This window comes from Juglans microcarpa x Juglans regia, chromosome 6D (assembly GCF_004785595.1).
Source record: "Juglans microcarpa x Juglans regia isolate MS1-56 chromosome 6D, Jm3101_v1.0, whole genome shotgun sequence".
In the NCBI taxonomy this organism is placed as follows: Eukaryota; Viridiplantae; Streptophyta; class Magnoliopsida; order Fagales; family Juglandaceae; genus Juglans; species Juglans microcarpa x Juglans regia.
In genome coordinates this window covers 5,538,783-5,562,747 of record NC_054604.1, presented here as the reverse complement: position 1 = coordinate 5,562,747, position 23,965 = coordinate 5,538,783, and the positions used below count along the sequence as shown (strand labels likewise).

At 37.9% G+C, this 23,965-nt stretch overlaps 1 pseudogene; it reads left to right on the top strand.

The window, feature by feature from the left end:
* Positions 1-533: 533 nt before the first annotated feature.
* The window catches only part of LOC121235341, a 30,789-nt pseudogene continuing 7,357 nt past the window's right edge, over positions 534-23,965 (top strand).

Below are 23,965 nucleotides of genomic sequence, written 5' to 3'. Positions count from 1 at the left end.
GGTTCGGGCCGATCCGGTCCGGTTTTCCAATTTTCTTGTTAAAATACAACATTTCGTAATATGGCATAACATATAATAGAAAATATTACATGACATGAAATTGTGTAAACATATAGCATTATGTAATATGACATACTTGTAACATATAGCAATACGTGGCAGAATAAATTATGTAACAGATAAGTATTTCACGACAGAGTATTATGTATAACAGATAAGCATGAAGTGACATGGCATAGTATGACATATACGATAAAATACATATATAAACTGTAGTTCCCTTACCTATCACACATACACAACATTCTAATAGGGGCAAGCACAAGCTCTTTTGTCGAATATCCATTTGAGGTAAATGGGGGCTTAAGTTGAGCTTATCACATAGTTAGATTCAATGGGTTTTATCAGAAGTGATGTTGCTCAAATGAAATTTATTTTATGAATTGAATGGTCACATTCTTCAACAAACAATGAAGAAGTGACTGTTTTCTTGAAGTGTATAATTATATTGGATGCATTTGATTCCACAGTTGAGTATACAAAAGGAGGAAGCAAAGAAGAAGGAAGTCCACATTGAGGAGAATGTCCCAGCGCCATCTCCCCGTTCCAACTGCACGGTAATACCCTTACTTGTAGTCGTCGGCAATTTTATTGAGTGTGCTACTTCTTTTATTTTTTTTTCCTTTTACCGGTATCATTAAAAGATTTCTTTTCTTATCTTACTGACTTACCTTTGTAGCTGAACATTAATCCCTTGAAAGGGACATAATTGATCCTTTACGGGGGTGAATTCTACAATGGCAACAAGGTTAGGTCTAACATTCATCGCTGTAATATTTGCTCTATTTGAAGAAAAGTATGCTTCTGCTTCACTTACGTAGATTCTATGCTAATTTGAATGGTTGCAGACATATGTGTATGGTGACCTTTACAGGTATGATGTGGAAAAGCAGGAATGGAAGTTGGTTTCAAGCCCTAATAGCCCACCTCCTCGTAGTGCTCATCAGGCAGTTGCTTGGAAGAATTACCTCTATATCTTTGGTAAACTGATAACATCTTTGCTTAATGTTACTTAGGCATTTTCTGTGTATGCTTCATGTGCACTTGGGCTATGCCTATTCCTATCAAAAAAGTTTTACTTTTACTTATCAAAAAATAAATAAAAATCTTTGCTTAAGTACATACGTACATACATACATACAGCTGCACACACACACACACACACAAACAGAGAGAGAGAGAGATAAAGACACATTAAATGTCATTTGATACATGTATATAGTCACATTCTTTTGTTGTTAGGTGGTGAGTTTACATCCCCAAATCAAGAGAGGTTCCATCACTACAAGGTGAACCATGTTTTATCTTGCTGCTTTTTGCCTATTTCTTGTTAGGTCTTCCTCTTGTACTTCCTTTGTACTCAGGCTATACCTTTTGATTTTTTTAGTAAAATCTTTGATTCTTACCTAAAAAAAATAATAATATTCTTGCAGCTTTCTTATTCAAGAATGCATGGCTGAGAATAGATATGGTTTTCAACTGTATTACCTACCTCTATATGTATATTTTCATGCTTCATCTGACAATGTCATCCTTTTTCTCACAGGACTTTTGGATGTTGGACCTGAAAACAAACCAATGGAACAACTAAATCTAAAAGGGTGCCCTAGTCCACGCTCGGGTCATCGAATGGTAAGTTCAGGTTATTCTAGATTGATGCCCATGTCAGATAGGATCTTTACTTTATTAGTTTCAATCATGCATGTAAATTATAAGAAAATGTGTTAGCTGAAAATAGAATATATTTTTGAAAAACGGATTCGTACTTTAGTTCATTTATATTATGCTTGGGTGAAGTGGAATTGAGACTTGGTGTAGTCTTAAAGCAACCTAGAAGTAGTCATTGATAATCTCTTGACATTTAAGTTTGTGTTGGATAAATAATAAGACTCCAGTAATCAGTGCAATCTAAGTAAACATAAAGTATACAAGAAATAAGCCTATATTTAAGGAGAAAAAGATACAATCATGAAAATTAAGCCTATTAAAGTCTACAGAAGCTGTTCAAAGGAAGATGGTATCGAAAAAGAAAGTTTTGAGCTCTTTCAGTGTCGTTCATGATCCTCAAAACTTCTACCTTTTCTTTCCTTCCAAATATACCATATGAGATAAGTACGAACCATTTTCCACATCATTGTGATTTGTGAGCTGCCACCTAGCCCTCTCCAATAATTGGGATTGGTCCAATCTTCTTCTGGGCATGACCCAAGCCAAACCAATACGTCTGAAGAAAACAATCCATAGAGCACTCGGAATCTCACAATGGAGTAAAAGATGATCCACGGTCTCCCCACTCCTCTTACACATGTAGCACCAACCAACTAATATGACGTGTCTTTTTCTTATGTTATCAATGGTGAGAATGTAACGCCCCAAACCCAGGTGGCTTGGATAATCACTACCTGTCACTCATAAACATGTCTCCCATCACATCCAAAGGGTAATCTCCAAAAAAACTCATAAATGAAATCAATCTCATATTTTCTCAATAATTTCATTACAAACTCCACACAATCTTTAATGCAATAATAATAAATCAAAGGGGTCCATAACCTCCCGATAGTCATAACAAACCAACTAAAAGTTTTATAAATCTTACTAAACTCAAGACATAAATAAAACTCAAAGACATTAAAACTAAGAACACCAGAAGTCCTCCTTCTACCAACATCTCCTCAGCTTAAACACAAACAACATCCTAATCCAGGTCCTCATTTGGACTCACCACATCGTCTGAAAAATATTATAATGATAGAAGGTGAGTTATCAACAACTCAGTAAGCAGAAATCATATGCTAGCGTGCAAACATGAGCATTTATAAAGTAGAGTATGTAGAATAAAATATTTTTCAAAGTTATCATGCAGAACAGAACATATTTTCAAAATAACAGAGCGATGGTTTTTAAGACAAGTAAAACCCATAGTACTTTGGCATAACATAAACTAAGTATCATCATCAGATCAAAACAGAGCTTCAAACAAAGCAGAGACCATGTTTCACCCCCGTGGTAGGGTTGTGCTAACCCCGGTGGCCAAACCAGGCAGAGACAGAGGTGAAATCTTTCCTTTATTCTTCTCGGAGCCCCGAGTGTGCACACAGGAAAGACCACAATAAAATCACTTTGTTTCCAAAGTGGGTGCACTCAGAGACAGAGAAGTTGGTACCAACCCAAACAGAGCAGAGCAGAGCAGAGCAAAGCAGAGACAGAGTCAGATACGAAAACCAGTACCCCATGCCAAAGGTTTTCAAATGTTATATCAAAATAATACAGAGTACCAAAACAGAATCAGACAGTTTACTCACACTAAACACAAAAGTCAGAACATCTTTCTAAATAAATGCACAACTTTTCATATTGTCAATATCACTCATTTTTCAGATTTTAGAAACCACATGACAGAATTTAGCTCATGTCTATACAATGCATGCCAGAATATATTTTTCCTTTTTCATACAGATTTCATGAGTATGCAGATGAGTGATCGAGGTTGATCTTTATTTTCACAAGTTCCCAACACAACACAAAATATGCAAAGTTTTCAGAAAATCAACCTCAGTCCTATTAACTTGTATAAAACCTAGCATAGGAACCCCACTTACCTGACTCCTGCAGCGTATTTTCTAAGCTTTGAAAAAGACCTCTATCAGTCTCGTCACCTATTCATAAAAAAATCAAAGAAATACGCACAGAGTATTAAACGACAATTGGCATAACTTCATCTAATAATTAAATAAAAACCCACAATTAACTCACTAAGACAACCACTTAAAAAAAACATTGGACAACCCGAAATCCAACTCAAGAATCAAGTACTAGTCTTTGGTATTATCCTAAACATTCCCCAAGATCAACGTCAACCTTATAAATAAAATATTAATCTACTTCAATGGTCAAAAATACCAACCCACCAATATAAAAACAGCACCTACTCAAAAGAGTATCCAAATGCTTTACCATACCTCCAACCCAAATATTTCAAAACTCAGAACAACCAACATAACCCTGAACAAATACAGAACTCATCCTACACCCCACGTCAACCCAACAATATACCACAGCACCTCAACAAAAATTCCGAAATTATACTCCTTCATCAACAACCAAACCATCATATTTACTAAGCCCTCGACTCTGATTATAAACAGAAGAAATCCTTCCCATGCTCAAACAATTAAAAGTCATAAACTACACCATGAAAGAGAGTGGTTCACGGCTTCCTTACCCGTTCAATAGAGTTCAAGCCAAACCACAGCAAAGAGATTAAACACTGAGCGGACAGAAGTGAAACCAACTGGACCGTAAGAGAATGAGTGTCAATAAGGGATTTCGGAGTGGGGAAGAATACAACGGCACCGCCTGGAACAATTTGAAGTCAGAAATGCATAAAACCAGAGAAATAAACTAAGAGGAAGGCGTCAACTTGAGAGCAAAGAGGGAGATTTACCTGAAGATGAAACACTGTGCAAGAGGGACGCGAGAGAGAAACTGTGTGTACTGCTGCAATGGAGAGTCTCAACAGCTGAGAAATGATTTTGAGGAAGAACTGAAAATGATGAGATTAAGGGCAAGAGTTTTCGGCAATAGCAACTGAAATCGACGAGGAGAAAAACTGAAATGAAACAGAAGAGAAAAGAGTAACGTGGGAGAGAGGGATGCGGGAGGAAATGAAACCAAAATGGGACAACTGAAAGTGCGAGAAAGAAGGGAGGAAGAAACTAACTTCCCAAAACGGCGTCGTGCGGAAAGTCTTCAAGATAATGAAATGGCTGAGCCATTTCACGCATGGGTCCGGGCCTCACGTCGCCTGGGTCTTACAGAGAATCTTGCCTACAGAGACTGTCCAAGCAAAGAAAACACAGCCCTTGTGGGAAGTTAGACCTCCAGGTGCTCTTTCAAGAAAAATGATTAAATGATTTGTTATTATGATGAGCATAGGCATTACAAAAACCTAAACAAATTTTGCCAATTGTTGTTTATGATTCTGTCAAATAATACAGTGTCATCAATATATATGATTTCATGTTCCTGACTGAAAAAATATCCTAACAACTCATCTGTCAACCTTGGCCATTTTTTTTTTTTTTTATAAATATATATGGTTTCATGTTGAATATGACATGCTATAAAAGGTTTCCAATTAGTATCGGTTTTGAAACTAATAAAAGGTTCAAATCCCCTTGGGTGCAAACAATCTCTAGGGGCCATCGGACTGGAGGATTTTCTCCTTGAATTATCCGAGGTGCACTTGTGGGAAACTCCTTGCCGAGGGCCTGTGCACCCCCGGGATTAGTCGGGATGTTCTTGGATACTTGGTTCCAATAAAAAAAAAAAAAAATCGCAATAACTCAAGATTACAATTTGCTGGATTGAACAATCCGCACAAGTTACCTTCAAGTTCAATATCTAGTATCTCCTCAGTAACTAAATATTTTCTTTTGTTTGGAGTTTTATTCACGTGTGAAATCTGTGGAGTTTTCCTTATTGATCTTGTTATAGAAATTCCATCTCTTCTTTCTCTAATATGGTCAAATAAATTTGAAACACATATTAATTAGGAAAGTCCTACATGTATTTGGAAGCTGGAAAATTGTATGTCATGCTGTTTGGTCTTTGTCAATGCTAGAGTATTGGTTGCTGTTAAGTCTATGCCTTTAGATGCTCATAGAATATGTAAATTATTATCGGCAGTTCATTATTTGCATTGATATATTTCATGGATGGAATGATTGTCTTTTTTTGTTTTCTCTCCCTACTGTCTAGGCTGTTTCTTTCTAATTTACTTGTTGTATCTCTCAAAGCTTCTCTTTCTTTCTCGCTTTCCACATCACCAACCAGCACACTGAATGCATAAGTATTTTTTTTTTCCTTCTTGTTGAATGACTAAGTTGTAGCTTTTTGGCCTTTTGCCTTTTTTATTTTTTAATGGTATTGTGTTCAGCTTTCTGGCTTGATATTGTCTTCCACTCGGGTTTTGATGTACATAGTATAAATTCATAATTAAGTCTGTCCTCGTCTCATATGGACCTTTGTCTTTTTAATCTTTTACAGGTTTTATACAAGCACAAGATTATTGTATTCGGTGGCTTCTATGACACCCTTAGAGAAGTGAGGTTGTTGATAAGTCTTTCTTTATTGTTAAAGGTTTCGTCATTGTATATTAATGGGTCTGTGTTGATTGTCTGATTGCTTGATGTTGAATGCTTTGACCCAAACAACTTTAGGGCACTAACTGTGAGTTTATTTTGTTGCATCTGTGGCTCTACTGGGAGATGATTCTCTTTAATTGGAAAAGCAGAATATTTTAAATGCTTTAAATTGATTAAAACAATTCATGGTCTCCTTGATGCTACATATTTTTCGACAGGGATATTTATCAAATTTTTTTTTTTTTTTGCCCGGGGGGGGGGGGGGGTTGAACTTTCGGCATCTGTTTAATTCAGTAATTTAAGTATTTGAATGACTGAACCCAGAATCAGAACCTCGCCATGTTGTTTATACTTTTTAGTTGTCATGGCACTGGAGTTTTTAAGTACTTCGACGTGGCGGTTGTTGTTTTTTGCAATACGTGTTTAACATTACAACTCTTTTCTTCTTCCTGATTGGTTTTTTGCGTTCTGTCTGAGAATTGCATGAGTTTCTTTTTACTCACTGCCATATGATAATTAATGCAGTTATTTTACTCCATTTATACAGGTATTATAACGATTTGCATATTTTTGACCTGGATCAGTTCAAGGTGAAATTTTTGGCCCCTTTTGTAGTTGGATAGTATTACCATTATCTATTGTTGTTGTTTTGATAACTGATGCTAATGCAATGCATTGTAGTGGCAAGAAATAAAGTCTAGGCCTGGATCCATGTGGCCAAGTGCCCGCAGTGGCTTTCAGTTTTTTGTTTACCAAGATGAGGTCAGTGATTTAGAAATGCACTTTATTATTGTAATCATGGAAATACTCCCTGCTTTAGTTTTGGATTGTAAATGTTCCATTCTTTGCTCAAGATGTGCTACGAAGTCTGGGGGCATGTAGGTATCAGTCAGAAAGTCAAATTTTGTTGGTCTTGAGGAGGAACTGATCTTAGTAATTTCAGAACTGAAGTCTGAGCTGATCACCTGTAACACCCCGTATTTTTTTTAGTATATTTTTTTTTATTGAAAGATTATTTGTTATTAATTTAAAATTTATTCTCTTGTTTTAAAATTGTTAGATTTTTAGTTGTGTTATTTTTATGATTTTTAATTTACGAAAATTATTTTTGAAGTGCTTTCTCTAAATTAATTATTGTTATGTGTTTAAATTTCTTCTCGAATTAAATTGACTTGTTGTTGGGTTTAATTATTTATTTTTATTTTAATCACTGCGTTTGAATTATTTTATTTCACTTGCTGTTTTAAAATCGTTTCCGTTGAATCTTTTTTTGTGACCCAAGATGTGAGGATTGGACCTCATTTCTTTCCCTACATTTTTTCTCTTTCCTCTTTTTCTTTTCTTCCTTTTTCTTTTTCTTCTTTTCTTTCCTTTCTTTTTTTTTTTTTCTCTCTCCCCTAGGTTCCCTTCCCGCGCAGACGCCTCTCTCTCTCTCTCTCTCTCTCACGCCGTGCAACCGTCCCTCACCCAGCCCGCCGCCGTCGCGCCGCCGTGCGCGACACCGCCCACCCCATCGTGCTCCCCACCGGCCGGCGACCTCACCCCTTCAATTTCAGCCCTCCTCGCGCCGCCATTAGCCCCCACGCACCACACCAAGCCGCGGCACTCCTTGCGCCGCTGCGCCGCCGTCGCGCCACCTCCGGCCACCATCTTCTCACCACATCATCCTCGACCTCTTGCCAACCCATTGGACCCAACCTCACCTCCGATCCGTCACCGGTGAAGCACTTTCATCAACATTTCCGATTTGGGTATTTTGGTCTTCTACCGCCTATTGCGCCGCCACCCACGGCCAACCACCACCACCATTAGCTTCACCGACATCTCTAAGCCCTACCCTATCAATCTCGGGTCTTCGTTTGCACCCGTTCAAAAGTGGGTTTTTGAGACCCACGGCCACAGTGCATTTTGCATTGTTTTGTTGCTGCGTTGCCGCTTCTAGCACCTCCGTGATCTTTCAAAAATTATATTATAGCATTGTAAGTATTTTTTTTCTCGAAGAAGTTTTGAGATTTAAATGTATTTTTGCGCTAACTCATATTTACTGTGAATTGGTTGGTTGTACCGGACTGAGTCCGAAGAGTAAGGGGGTCGGTTGGATTGGATGATGGAGTTGTTTGTGGGATTGGTTTATGTTATGAAATTTGTTGGCTGTTTCGGATTTAAATATTGGTGTTTTGAGCTTGACGTTGGTCATGGTGGATATTGGTGAATTTTTTTAGGAAGTGGTGATATATTTTGGGATTATGAGGGTTTTAAGTTTTGAGAAATTAAGATAGATTATTTTAGAAGCTTAGGCTTAAATATGGAAATTCGTGATTGATTGAAAACTTACAGAAATTGTGTGATTATTTTTATAGGTGACGATTTATAGTCGACTCGACATTTTTGAGGAAAATTCTGAAAAGCTAAGAAGTCCAGGTAAGCGGGGTTCATATACTAGTTTTGCATAAAACAAATAAAATGAGGTTGACTTTGAGAATAAATGTGTTTACTTTTTTGAAAAGAGATGATCTGAAAACAACCTCAGATGTTTATTCTGCATATGCATAAATTCTACATAAGAGAAAGTATTTTCTGTCATGACTGGTGTAGACATGAGCTAGTTTTGTGCACTTTATTTCTGAACTATGTAAAAGAGCGAATAAGGAATTCTAAAAGTTTTGTTATGAACAAATGAGAATGTTTTGTTTATGTTTATCTCGAACATGTGAAATGATCTGAAGCTTTTCAGTGTTTTGTTTTGATGTGATGTGTCATCTGAAAACATTGGCATGAAGTTCTGATTCTGTAATTGATTGTAATCGGATTTTCGATGAGATCCGTTCTGTTTCTGTTAAGGCCCAGCCACGGGTATAATGGTGGTTTATAACCCTACCACGGGGGTGAAACATGGTATACGGCCCAGCCACGGGTATAATGGTGGTTTATAACCCTACCACGGGGGTGAAACATGGAAAATGGCCCAGCCACGGGTATAATGGTGGTTTATAACCCTACCACGGGGTTAAACATGGTATTGTCCCGATGTGATATTAAACGATGATAAGATTATAATGTTTCAGTTTAGAAATGCCAACGGATTCTCTTTTTGGAATAAGTATATTTTTCTGAAAAATTTCGCTCTAATGTTTTTGTACAAGTTTTGTTTCTGCATTCTGAAAGTAAATGTTTTGTTCGGCTTATCAAATGTTATAAATGCTCATGTTTACATGCTAGTATATGCCCTCTGCTTGCTGAGTTGTTGATAACTCACCCCCTTACCTCCATAATATTTCAGATGACGTTGATGGTTCAGCTGAGGATCAGTATTAGAGTTTATGGAGAAGATTAACAGTGAATGGTTGTTGGGTATCTCGTGGTATTAGTGTGGAGGTTGGAAGTTATTTATATTTCTTAAGTTTGCTTCAATGGTTTTAGACGGTTTTTGGAGACTTATGTTAATGTTTCATTACTTCTAGTTTGTTATTTGAGACATGAAGATGAGTTGTTTTTATTTGAGTTGCTGGATTGAAAATTGGATAGATGAGTTTTTATGATTTATTTAATTGAAGTATTTACGTTCGATTTGAGGTTTGTGAAAAATGGATATATTCTTGAATTTGGAAGTACTGTAGCCTTGTTGAGTGGATTATCAGGTTTTATGAGTTAACTCTCCGGACCCTCGGGGTCGGGGCGTTACAGTTGGTATTAGAGACAGGTTTGAATTCTGCATACTATAAACCTTGGAGGTTTAGATTTCTGTGGGATCATAGGGTGTAAAGATTTCAGTGTAGGAACTTGAGGAATTTAAGAATGATCATGTGGATATTTAAGTTCGAGGTTCTAAAAACCTTATGATTGATTTTGATGGGATTTGAAGATTTAGATCTGGTAAGTTTATTCTGTAGGATGTAGGACATGACTTGGAAATAATCTTTATAAGATTTAAGGTTTAGATTTTTGTGGTTTGGATTCTAAAGATGTACTAGAGTTTAGAGCGATGTTGGGTTTACAATATAAGATGATAGGAATGACTATATGTGCTGGTTAAAGATATGGCTAAGAATGGGTAAAACCATGTGTGCAGTACTAGGAAAGTTTAAAGGTTTAATTGTAAATTATCGTTTTTATTTAAATTGAATTTATTAGTTTTGTTTGATTTTATTTTATTCGAATTGGAATTATGTTATTTTTATTTATTAAGTTTATTTTATTTTGTTCGTTTCGTTCGAAGCTGAAAAACGGGTTAAGGATTAAGTTATGGCAGGATGATGGTACGACTGAGAACGCTATTGTTATATTTAGCAGAGTAGGCTTGAACTTTTATCGACTTGGTGTGCTTTTATAATAACAAGGTTTGAAAGGAACGGCATGGTCTGGGTGATCTGTTCGGGGAGTAAGATATTTGAGGTTTTCGATTTTATGGAAGTATGGCACGAGGCTTTAGAATAGAAGATTGTAAGTTCAACAAACTTTAAGGATAGATTTATGGAAATTTCACCAAAAGTTTAAGGTTTTGCAGACTTTAGGAAATGATTTGTTATCATTTAATGTTTTAGATTTTGAAAGCTTCGGGAGTCGATTGTTTTATTGTTGGATATAAGTTCATCGATCTTACAAATTTCGGAGAACGATTCTGGTATAACTTAAGGTTTTAGAATTACAAATTTGAAGGATTGAATTGAAATAAGATTTAAGTTTTTAATTCTGCAGGCTTGGTGTACTAGCTTGATTTATTTTGGAGACTGGTTAGTATGTGACCATTATTATGGGGTTGATTGAAGTTGAGTTATTGATATAGGAAATTTCAAGGGGATTATTTCTTTGAGGATTGAAGGTATTGGTCCAGTTTGGATAATAATTGTTATTAATTCGAGGTTTTAGTGGCAGGTTTTGGGATTATATCCATATCAGATTTAAGGATAATAGTTGGTGTAGATCCAGGAATGAATTCTTGGTGAGTTTGAGGAAAGTGTGTAATAGTTCATGGTTTTGGAGATAAAGAATTTTCTATCAAAATGTGATAGGAGTTTTCTGGTCATTAGGTATGGAGCTACCTTGTACTCGATGGTGTTGTTTTTTTATGAGGACATAAATTTTATGCATGTGGCGAATTATCAGAATGCGCAGCAGAAGCGTGATATTTTAGTTATAATTAGGAGTTCAAATTTTGTGTTGTTTTTGAGAAATTAGTCGTGACTTAAATTTTGAGACGATACTTGTAGTTGGAGACTAATCGCTCAGTTGTACCAATTATGTTATTGATGATTAACTTTGGAAGTGACTATTAGGTTACCAAAGGTAGAATACAATGAAAATTTGGAAGTTATACCGTAGGAGTCAATTGGGGTTAATACAGATTTTCGAATAGAGCTATTAATCTTTGGGATTCATTGGATGTTGTATTAAGGCTCTTGTGGAAAATGAGATTTTGGATATCATAGCCATCCTAGGAATACTGGACGTGTTGTGCCACTGGGGGACTAATACGAGTATGATGGAATTGCCTATGGAAGGTTTAGCGTGTTCTGAATTGTATCTTCTATCTTGCTTTAACGTCATGTTTGACCCTTCAAATTTCGAGGACGAAATTTTTTTAAGGGGGGAGAATGTAACACCCCGTATTTTTTTAGTATATTTTTTTTTTATTGAAAGATTATTTGTTATTAATTTAAAATTTATTCTCTTGTTTTAAAATTGTTAGATTTTTAGTTGTGTTATTTTTATGATTTTTAATTTACGAAAATTATTTTTGAAGTGCTTTCTCTAAATTAATTATTGTTATGTGTTTAAATTTCTTCTCGAATTAAATTGACTTGTTGTTGGGTTTAATTATTTATTTTTATTTTAATCACTGCGTTTGAATTATTTTATTTCACTTGCTGTTTTAAAATCTTTTCCGTTGAATCTTTTTTTGTGACCCAAGATGTGAGGATTGGACCTCATTTCTTTCCCTACATTTTTTCTCTTTCCTCTTTTTCTTTTCTTCCTTTTTCTTTTTCTTCTTTTCTTTCCTTTCTTTTTTTTTTCTCTCTCCCCTAGGTTCCCTTCCAGCGCAGACGCCTCTCTCTCTCTCTCTCTCTCTCTCACGCCGTGCAACCGTCCCTCACCCAGCCCGCCGCCGTCGCGCCGCCGTGCGCGACACCGCCCACCCCATCGTGCTCCCCACCGGCCGGCGACCTCACCCCTTCAATTTCAGCCCTCCTCGCGCCGCCATTAGCCCCCACGCACCACACCAAGCCGCGGCACTCCTTGCGCCGCTGCGCCGCCGTCGCGCCACCTCCGGCCACCATCTTCTCACCACATCATCCTCGACCTCTTGCCAACCCATTGGACCCAACCTCACCTCCGATCCGTCACCGGTGAAGCACTTTCATCAACATTTCCGATTTGGGTATTTTGGTCTTCTACCGCCTATTGCGCCGCCACCCACGGCCAACCACCACCACCATTAGCTTCACCAACATCTCTAAGCCCTACCCTATCAATCTCGGGTCTTCGTTTGCACCCGTTCAAAAGTGGGTTTTTGAGACCCACGGCCACAGTGCATTTTGCATTGTTTTGTTGCTGCGTTGCCGCTTCTAGCACCTTCGTGATCTTTCAAAAATTATATTATAGCATTGTAAGTATTTTTTTTCTCGAAGAACTTTTGAGATTTAAATGTATTTTTGCGCTAACTCATATTTACTGTGAATTGGTTGGTTGTACCAGACTGAGTCCGAAGAGTAAGGGGGTCGGTTGGATTGGATGATGGAGTTGTTTGTGGGATTGGTTTATGTTATGAAATTTGTTGGCTGTTTCGGATTTAAATATTGGTGTTTTGAGCTTGACGTTGGTCATGGTGGATATTGGTGAATTTTTTTAGGAAGTGGTGATATATTTTGGGATTATGAGGGTTTTAAGTTTTGAGAAATTAAGATAGATTATTTTAGAAGCTTAGGCTTAAATATGGAAATTCGTGATTGATTGAAAACTTACAGAAATTGTGTGATTATTTTTATAGGTGACGATTTATAGTCGACTCGACATTTTTGAGGAAAATTCTGAAAAGCTAAGAAGTCCAGGTAAGCGGGGTTCATATACTAGTTTTGCATAAAACAAATAAAATGAGGTTGACTTTGAGAATAAATGTGTTTACTTTTTTGAAAAGAGATGATCTGAAAACAACCTCAGATGTTTATTCTGCATATGCATAAATTCTACATAAGAGAAAGTATTTTCTGTCATGACTGGTGTAGACATGAGCTAATTTTGTGCACTTTATTTCTGAACTATGTAAAAGAGCGAATAAGGAATTCTAAAAGTTTTGTTATGAACAAATGAGAATGTTTTGTTTATGTTTATCTCGAACATGTGAAATGATCTGAAGCTTTTCAGTGTTTTGTTTTGATGTGATGTGTCATCTGAAAACATTGGCATGAAGTTCTGATTCTGTAATTGATTGTAATCGGATTTTCGATGAGATCCGTTCTGTTTCTGTTAAGGCCCAGCCACGGGTATAATGGTGGTTTATAACCCTACCACGGGGTGAAACATGGTATACGGCCCAACCACGGGTATAATGGTGGTTTATAACCCTACCACGGGGGTGAAACATGGAAAATGGCCCAGCCACGGGTATAATGGTGGTTTATAACCCTACCACGGGGTTAAACATGGTATTGTCCCGATGTGATATTAAACGATGATAAGATTATAATGTTTCAGTTTAGAAATGCCAACGGATTCTCTTTTTGGAATAAGTATATTTTTCTGAAAAATTTCGCTCTAATGTTTTTGTACAAGTTTTGTTTCTGCATTCTGAAAGTAAATGTTTTGTTCGGCTTATCAAATGTTATAAATGCTCATGTTTACATGCTAGTATATGCTCTCTGCTTGCTGAGTTGTTGATAACTCACCCCCTTACCTCCATAATATTTCAGATGACGTTGATGGTTCAGCTGAGGATCAGTATTAGAGTTTATGGAGAAGATTAACAGTGAATGGTTGTTGGGTATCTCGTGGTATTAGTGTGGAGGTTGGAAGTTATTTATATTTCTTAAGTTTGCTTCAATGGTTTTAGACGGTTTTTGGAGACTTATGTTAATGTTTCATTACTTCTAGTTTGTTATTTGAGACATGAAGATGAGTTGTTTTTATTTGAGTTGCTGGATTGAAAATTGGATAGATGAGTTTTTATGATTTATTTAATTGAAGTATTTACGTTCGATTTGAGGTTTGTGAAAAATGGATATATTCTTGAATTTGGAAGTACTGTAGCCTTGTTGAGTGGATTATCAGGTTTTATGAGTTAACTCTCCGGACCCTCGGGGTCGGGGCGTTACATCACCTCACTTCGCTAGTTAGAGTTGGTAATTTTTAAAATCTTCCTCTCATCTTGTGATGTCCCCATATTGTTTCGAGTCATGTTTTTGTGATATGACAAATAGTTCTTCCTTTGTATGAGTAATGATCTTTTGGTGGTCTACTTTTTCACAAAACATTTTGAAAAGAAAATTTTAGATTCTGCACTGATTTTATCTAGGTTTTTCCAGTGATTTTATCGACGTATATGGTCATAATTTGATGCATACTGTTAAGATTGGTTCTAAATCTCTGACATAGTTACAAGTCATAGATAGCCTGATAGATGCAAGGTGCTTTTCAATTATATACCATTCCTTTATTGTTGGTTTGTAGATGATTCTTAATGGATCATCTATAATTATCTCATAAAGGCATCTCACATTTATGGTTTCTTTCATCCTTTTCAAAGAAGTTGACATTGTGGTCTTTTTTGCCAGCTCTAAGCCTCTAAATTCAAATATCGACAGGAGAAAAAGAAAATCATATATTTTACAGAGTTGGTTTGACATTGCAGATTTTCTTATATTGTGGCTATTCCAAAGAGGTTTCATCTGATAAGAACAGCTCAGAGAAGGGAATTGTTCATTCAGACTTGTGGTCCCTTGATCCTAGGACTTGGGAATGGAGTAAGGTTCGTGAATTCAGTGCCTTCTTTATTTACCCAGTCCACACTAGATGCGTATTGATAGCTCCCTTTATAAGCATGTTTTTCTGTTCTGTTATCTTTCATGTTAAGATTTGATTGCTTTGCTTTGTTAATTGAATAGAAGTATGATGTGTTCTCTCACTCTGTTCTTATTTACATTTATCCGGGTGCTCCATGTTTGTGAGTTGATTACTGAGTGTTATTTGTATCAACAGTACATAATCTTAGGTGAGTTGGAAGCTGTTGGCTCTTGAAAGTAGACCAATCCTTTCATTGCAACAATCATACTGTGAAATTCAGACTCTTATGTTGTTGTTTTAGCTCTGTTGTAATATTTTATCAGAAGAGTATGGCATGAATCATGAGCAAATGCCTCTCCTATTCACCTTTCATGAAATTTTTTATTTCTCATTTGATCTTGTTGCTATCAAATGTCTTTTATTGCTACTAATGCCATTTCCTTTGTAACAGGTAAAGAAAAGTGGGATGCCTCCTGGGCCTCGTGCTGGGTTTTCCATGTGTGTTCATAAGAAGCGGGCTTTGCTATTTGGGGGTGTGGTGGATATGGAAATAACAGGTTAGTTTTTTCTTGCCTATGTACTACTATGTCAGAATTTTTCACCTTAAGTGTAATCTAAATATTTCTTTTTTCTTATCCTCTAAACCGTTTGCTATATCATACGTGCTCGTGTTGCATCCATCCTCGTGCCATTACCATATGGAACTAACCCCTATCAACTTGAACTGCATATCCTCAACATCTACCTTTCATGTGATCATTTTATAGTTTTGTTTCTCGTTAAGATTGTAAGAAACTATTTTATTTAAATCCTCTTGAATTGTAATTCTAATCTCCTTCACTTTGGAAGCTACCTATATACCATTTGAACCAATTTCTGACAGTAAGATGGGGAAAAGTGAAGTGCATTTTATATTTCCCTGTTGGTCAAGACCAATCAATGTATAAGTGAGAAGTGAGATGGTGTGTTTCAAGGTACTAATCATGACACAGAGAAGAAAAAGAGCTAAGCTAGTCAGTAAAACTTATTTGTCTTGTGTTTTAATGGATAATTATGCTCGGCAGAAGAATAACTGTGAAATGTAAGTGTTTGTCACTGACCCAGTATGGTTAGGTTAGTGCTTTTTGTTATTACTGTTCTTGGGGGGTGGGTGCTTATTGTTATTATTGTTCAAATATGCAGGTGATGTGATAATGAGCTTGTTCCTGAATGAACTTTATGGCTTCCAGCTAGACAGCCGTCGCTGCTAAGTTTGAACAGAGATTACTTCCGTGAATGGATGAGTTTATTTAAATTATTGTCAGTGCTACTTAGCAGACATACCCTATAACTTACATTTGGTACGTTGAGTCAGTTCGGTTATTAAATCTTGGTTCTCTGTAAATTCAATCTGTAAGCTTATTATGTTTTCATAAACTAAGTTGTATGTTTCTAATGTCAATGCATAGCAATGTCACTGTATTTTCTTGCTTGGTTAATATATATCTGGTTCTCTTTCTCTAATTACTTTTTTGGTGTCGAACAACTTATGTTTTTTTTTTTTTTGTATAGCCAATGAATATTTTTACTGTGAATTTGATGTTGTAGTCCGTGCCACTTACTGGCAAGTATATATCTTCTGTATATAGTTACCCATTGGAGCTACGGAAGGAGAAGTCAACAAACAATAAGGTACAGTCTCTGTTTTGAAGGAAAAAAAGAATCGGTAGAGTCTGAACGAAATATTTAATATGGATATCTACCCCATACGTCCCTAATCTTTTTTTCTCACAAATCTTTCACATTCTATGGGTATATATAGTGGAAGTCATTCCTTGAAGATTGATTCTGTTTTAATAGTGGCTACCTTTTGCCTCGGTGTTTTCCAGTTAAAGAAGAGTTCTGGGCAGAAAGATACTGATGCCAATCTTGATGGTAAGGAAAATCCGATTGAGCAATGAGTGAAGATGATAATTTAGAGTACCATGAAGAAGCAGGTGACATAGAAAGCAACATTGATGAGATATCTCACCATGTGTCAACAACCATGAATGTTGGTAATGGAGGGCTGGCTTCCAAATCTGGAAAGCCTCTTGAATCTAGTGCCAAATTGGATATGCAAAATTCAGCATTGCCAGAGGTTTGCCACGCTATTGATTTTTATTTTCACTGGCATTTAGATTTTTCCTACTATTAGATTATTAATCTAGTGCTAAATTCTAGATAGTGAAACCCTGTGGGCGCATTAACTCCTGCACGGTCGTTGGAAGAGATACATTGTACGTATATGGGGGCATGATGGAGGTCAAAGATCAAGAAATTACACTTGATGACTTGTATTCCCTTAATCTTAGCAAACTCGATGAGTGGAAGTGCATCATACCGGTTTGTTACATTACCTTCTCTACCTATAAATTCTTATTGCTTTTTTATTTTATTTTATTTATATATATATATATCAGTAAATAAGAATTTTATTAAAAAAGGTGAAACCAAGTACACGGGACATATACAAGGGCAACACCTATGCATGAGTGTCTAAAGATACAAGGAATTCATGTGCGTTCATGCCATTAAAGTCTATTGCAATCAACCAATGCTTATTGCTATCCTTTTACTGGTGACTTTATAGATGGCATAGAAGTAATGTAACGCCCCAAACCCGGGTGGCTTGGAGAATTACTACCTGCCACTCATAAACATGTCTCCCAACACATCCAAAGGATAATCTCCAACAACTTCATAAATGAAAATCAATCTCAAATCTTCTCAATAATCTCATTATAAACTCCACACAATCTTTAATGCAATATTAATAAATCAAAGGGGTCCATAACTTCCCGATAGTCATAACAAACCAACTAAATATTTCATAAATCTTACTAAACTCAAGACATAAATAAAACCCAAAGATATTAAAACTAAGAACACCAGAAGTCCTTCTTCTACCAACATCTCCTCAGCTTTAGACACAAAGAGCATTCTAATCCAGGTCCTCATTTGGACTCACCACATCATCTGAAAAATATTATAATGATAGGGGGTGAGTCATCAACAACTCAGTAAGCAGAAATCATATTCTAGCGTGCAAACATGAGCATTTATCAAGGAGAGTATGCAGAACAAAATATTTTTCCAGAGTTATCATGCAGAACAGAACATATTTTCAAAATAACAGAGCGATGGTTTTAAAAACAAGTAAAACCCATGGTACTTTGGCATAACATAAACTGAGTATCATCATCAAATCAAAACAGAGCATCAAACAGAGCAGAGACCATGTTTCACCCCCGTGGTAGGGTTGTGCTAACCCCGGTGGCCAAACCAGGCAGAGACAGAGGTGAAATCTTTCCTTTATTCTTCTCGGAGCCCCGAGTGTGCACACAGGAAAGACCACAATAAAGCCACTTTGTTTCCAAAGTGGGTGCACTCAGAGACAGAGAAGTTGGTACCAACCCAAACAGAGCAGAGCATAACAGAGCAGAGCAGAGCAGAGCAAAGCAGAGACAGAGTCAGATACAAAAACCAGTACACCATGCCAAAGGTTTTCAAATGTTATATCAAAATAATACAGAGTACCGAAACAGAATCAGACAGTTTACCGACACTGAACACAAAAGTCAGAACATCTTTCTAAATAAATGTACAACTTTTCATATTCTCAATATCGCTCATTTTTCAGATTTCAGAAACCACATGACAGAATTTAGCTCATGTCTACACAATGCATGCCAGAACATATTTTTCCCTTTTTCGTACAGATTTCATGAGTATGCAGATGAGTGACCGAGGTTGATCTTTATTTTCACAAGTTCCCAACACAACACAAAATATGCAAAGTTTTCAGAAAATCAACCTCAGTCTTATTAACTTGTATAAAACCTAGCATAGGAACCCCGCTTACCTGACTCCTGCAGTGTATTATCTATGACTTGGATACGGTCTCTATCCGTCTCGCCACCTATTCATAAGATAATATAAACTAAATATTAAAATCCAACAATACACAATTGGTCTTAAACAACTCAAGAACTCAAACTCTAGACCATAATTCAACGAGTTTAATCAAACTTAACTAGCCAAATAACAATCCGGACAGCCCAAACTTCGACCCAAAATATTCTATACTAAACTCAATACGTTGGCTTTAAGTGGAGACTGATTCGGAACTGAAAAAGTGTTTGCTGAAAGTTGGCTTGACAGTTGGCTCGAGCCAAGTTCGCTCGACAGTCCGCTCGAGCGAAGGCAAGTCAGAGAGGTTCGCTCGAGTCTCGCTCGACACTCCGCTCGAGCTAAAGCAAGACAGAGAGGTTCGCTCGAGTCTCGCTCGACACTCCGCTCGAGCTAATGCAAGTCAGAGAGGTTCGCTCGAGTCTCGCTCGACACTCCGCTCAAGCCAATGCTCATTTGGCTGCTCGCTCGAATCGCGCTCGACAGTCTGCTCGAGCGAAGTACGCAGATTTTGCCAACAAAACCAGTTTACACTACACAACTTTCCATTCCCAACTCCATAACATAAAGTATAAACTAACACTTCCAAATATTTTCTCCACCACCATTCCAACAATTCCACTACAATGAAACTTCAAATAATCCAAACCTAGGACAAAACACCAACCCGAAATACTCACCACGCAACAACCAGAAAAACTCACAAAAACTACTCAAACTCACAGCCAAAACAGATATTGCATCAAAAAGAAGATAAACCAAACCCAAAACTAAGAAGCAGAAATCGCACGGTTACAGAAGGAGAAACCGATACTTGGATGAGAAAGAAACCCTTACCAATCGAAAATGGAGGGGATGCGAATTGATGCCCGTGAGTTGCAGATGGAAACCAAAATGCAGAAATGGAGGAAAAACAGAGTATAGCAGACGGCAACACTCGGGAAACCAGAAGCAACGCAGCAACAGAAATCCACGTGAGGAGGTCTAGGGCATGGGATTCGGAAACTCAAACTAATGCCAACAACAGGAAATAAAGATGAAACCGAAAAGAAAAGAGAGACGTGCGCGAGAGAGATGCGGGAGAAACTGAAACTGAAAACAGAGAAATGCGGAAAGAAACGGAAGTTGAAGGAGAAAACACTCACCTCAAAAACGACGTCGTTCAGGATTCTCACTAAACATGAAAATGGCTGGGCCATTTTCACGCACTGATCCGGGCCACTTTGATGAAGAGGCAGGGCCTTACATTCTCCTCCCCTTACAAGAATTCCGTCCTCGGAATTCGTTACAAGCTATAATAATTTATTTCGAACAAGTGAGGATACTTTACTCGCATCTCTTCCTCGAATTCCCAAGATGCTTCATTGATCGCATGATTATTCCACAATACTTTAACCAAAGAAATAGTTCGATTCCGCAACACTTGCTCTTTCCTGTCCAGAATCCGCAATGGTTCCTCGGTGTAGGTCATGTCCTCTTGAATCTGCAAGGGTTCATGATCTATGATGTGAGTGGGGTCATGGATATACTTTCTCAACATGGACACATGGAACACATTATGCACTCCCGAGAACGCCGGTGGTAGAGCCACCCTGTACGCCACCGGTCCAAACCGATCAAGAATCTCAAACGGCCCAATGTATCTAGGACTCAACTTACCTTTCTTTCCGAATCTCATAACTCCTTTCATTGGTGAAATTCTCAAGAAAACCTTATCTCCCATCGCAAATTCTAACTGACGGCGGCGTTTATCTGCATAGCTCTTCTGTCGACTTTGAGCTGCTTTCATTCTAGCCCGAATGATATCTATCTTTTCGGTGGTCTGCTGAATAATCTCTGGCCCTAGAAGTTTCCTTTCACCTACTTCATCCCAATACAATGGAGACCTACATCTCCTGCCATACAAAACCTCGTAAGGTGCCATCCCAATGCTAGCCTGGAAGCTATTATTATATGCAAACTCAACCAATGGTAAATGTTGCATCCAAGATCCCTTGAAATCCATCAAGCATGCCCTCAACATGTCTTCTAAAATCTGAATAGTTCTTTCTGACTGTCCATCTGTCTGAGGATGAAAAGCAGTACTGAAACTTAGCTGAGTACCCATTGCCTCCTGTAAGCTTTGCCAGAACTTCGAGGTAAAGCGAGGATCTCTATCCGACACAATGGATACCGGTACTCCATGCAACCTCACTATCTCCCGCACATACAGTTCAACTAGTTTCTCTAGTTTATAAGAAACCTTAATGGGCACAAAACGGGCGGTCTTCGATAAGCGATCCACGATCACCCATATAGCATCTTGCCCGCTTACGGTCCTTGGTAGACCTGTCACAAAATCCATGGAGATATGTTCCCATTTCCACTCTGGAATCTGAAGTGGCTGTAATAATCCTGCAGGTCTCTGATGTTCCGCCTTCACTTGTTGGCAGGTCAGGCATTGTTCTACGAATTTAGCAATTTCCCTTTTCATGCCATTCCACCAAAAGGACTCTCTCAAATCCCGATACATCTTGGTACTCCCTGGGTGAACAGTATACAAAGAACGGTGTGCCTCTTCAAGAATCAACCTTTTTAGTTCATCATCAGCAGGTATGCATACTCTACTTCTAAACCTCAAAACTCCATCCTTGGAAATACAAAAATCAGGTTTTTCCCCGTTTCCGATCTCTTCCCTTAGCTTCACCAACTCTGAGTCCACTTTCTGAGCATCTTTGATTCTATCTATCAAAGCAGGTTGAACCACTAAACTGGCCATGACAGCACTTGTATCACTAGAAAAGACTTCGATACCGGCTCTTTCTAAATCCATCAACAACCTATGCTGAGTGGTAATAGCTGCAATTGTCGGTCCCACTGACTTCCTACTTAGAGCGTCGGCTACAACATTAGCTTTGCCTGGGTGATAATTAATGGTGCAATCATAATCCTTGATCAACTCAAGCCACCTCCTTTGTCTCATGTTTAATTCTTTTTGGGTAAAGAAATACTTCAAACTCTTGTGATCCGTATAAATTTCGCACTTTTCTCCATACAAGTAATGTCTCCAAAGCTTAAGTGCAAAAATGACTGCCGCGAGTTCCAGATCATGAGTGGGATAATTCTGTTCATACACTTTCAGTTGGCGTGAGGCATAAGCTATAACCTTCCCATGTTGCATCAATACACACCCCAAACCAAGCCTAGAAGCATCGCTATAGACAACAAATCCGCCTCTAGCTGTGGGAACTGTTAACACTGGGGCTGACACTAATCTCTGTTTCAACTCTTGGAAGCTTTCTTCACACTTTGCTGTCCATTCAAACCTATTATTTTTCCTGGTGAGTGTAGTGAGAGGAACTGCTATCTTGGAAAACCCATCAATGAATCGACGGTAATACCCCGCCAATCCCAAAAAACTTCTAACCTCATGAACATTCCTCGGTGCCGACCAATTAACCACGGTTTCCACTTTTCCTGGGTCCACTGAAATACCATCCTTCGAAACTATATGCCCCAGAAACGTGATTGAATCAAGCCAAAATTCACACTTCTTCAACTTAGCAAACAACTGCTTGTCTCTGAGTGTCCCAAGTACCAACTTCAAATGTTCTTCATGCTCGGTCTCGCTTTTGGAGTATATCAGTATATCATCAATAAAGACAACCACAAACTTATCCAAAAACTCATGGAACACCCTGTTCATCAAGTCCATAAATACGGCTGGGGCGTTAGTCAGGCCAAAAGGCATGACCAAAAACTCATAATGGCCATAACGGGTTCTGAACGCCGTCTTAGCCACGTCTTCAGCTCTGATCTTCAACTGGTGGTAACCTGATCGAAGATCAATCTTCGAAAATACTTGAGCACCTTGAAGCTGATCAAACAAATCTTCTATACGGGGTAGCGGGTACTTATTCTTTATGGTCACCCGATTAAGTTCCCTATAATCGATACACATTCTCATCGATCCATCCTTCTTCTTTACAAAAAGAATTGGAGCTCCCCAAGGTGAAACACTGGGCCTGATGAAACCCTTATCTAACAAATCTTGCAACTGCTCTTTGAGTTCCGCTAATTCAGATGGCGCCATGCGATAAGGTGCTTTCGAAAGGGGTGCCGTGCCTGGAACTAACTCAATAGCAAACTCTACCTCCCGCTCGGGTGGAAGTCCCGATAAATCTTCAGGGAAGACCTCTGGATAATCTCTCACAACAGGTATCTGTTCCAACATCACTTCCCCCTTTGGTGCTTCTACCACACAGGCTAGGAATCCCTGACAACCATCATGCAACAGTTTTCCAACCTGAATGGCAGAAATGATGGGTGGAGTCAACCTCACTTTTGACCCTGTGAACCGAAATTCACCTTCATTTGCGGGTCTGAAAACCACTTCCTTTTTAGCACAATCAATACTGGCGTGATAGGAAGCCAGCCAATCCATACCCAAAATTACATCAAACCCAACCATGTGGAAAACTATTAAATCTGCTGGCATCAGTCTTCCCTCTATAGAAAGAGGGCATCCAGGTAAAATCTCACTACAGACTACAGAATTTCCTGTTGGGGTCGCAACCACTAACTTATTCCTTAACCTTTCAGTATCTAAAGTGCAAAATCTAGAGTACGCCGTGGAAACAAAAGAATGTGTCGCTCCCGAGTCAAATAACACAAAAGCATCATTAGAAAACAGAGAAAGAGTACCTGTGATCACATTCAAACTCATCCATGAACCAAGAATATTCAAAGTCTTAACCAGAATCAATCAAAGAAAAGAAAATAGTAGAAACTATAAATCCTTGAAGTAAAACCAAAGAGTCATACCGGTGATCACGTCATTCCTACCCTCAACT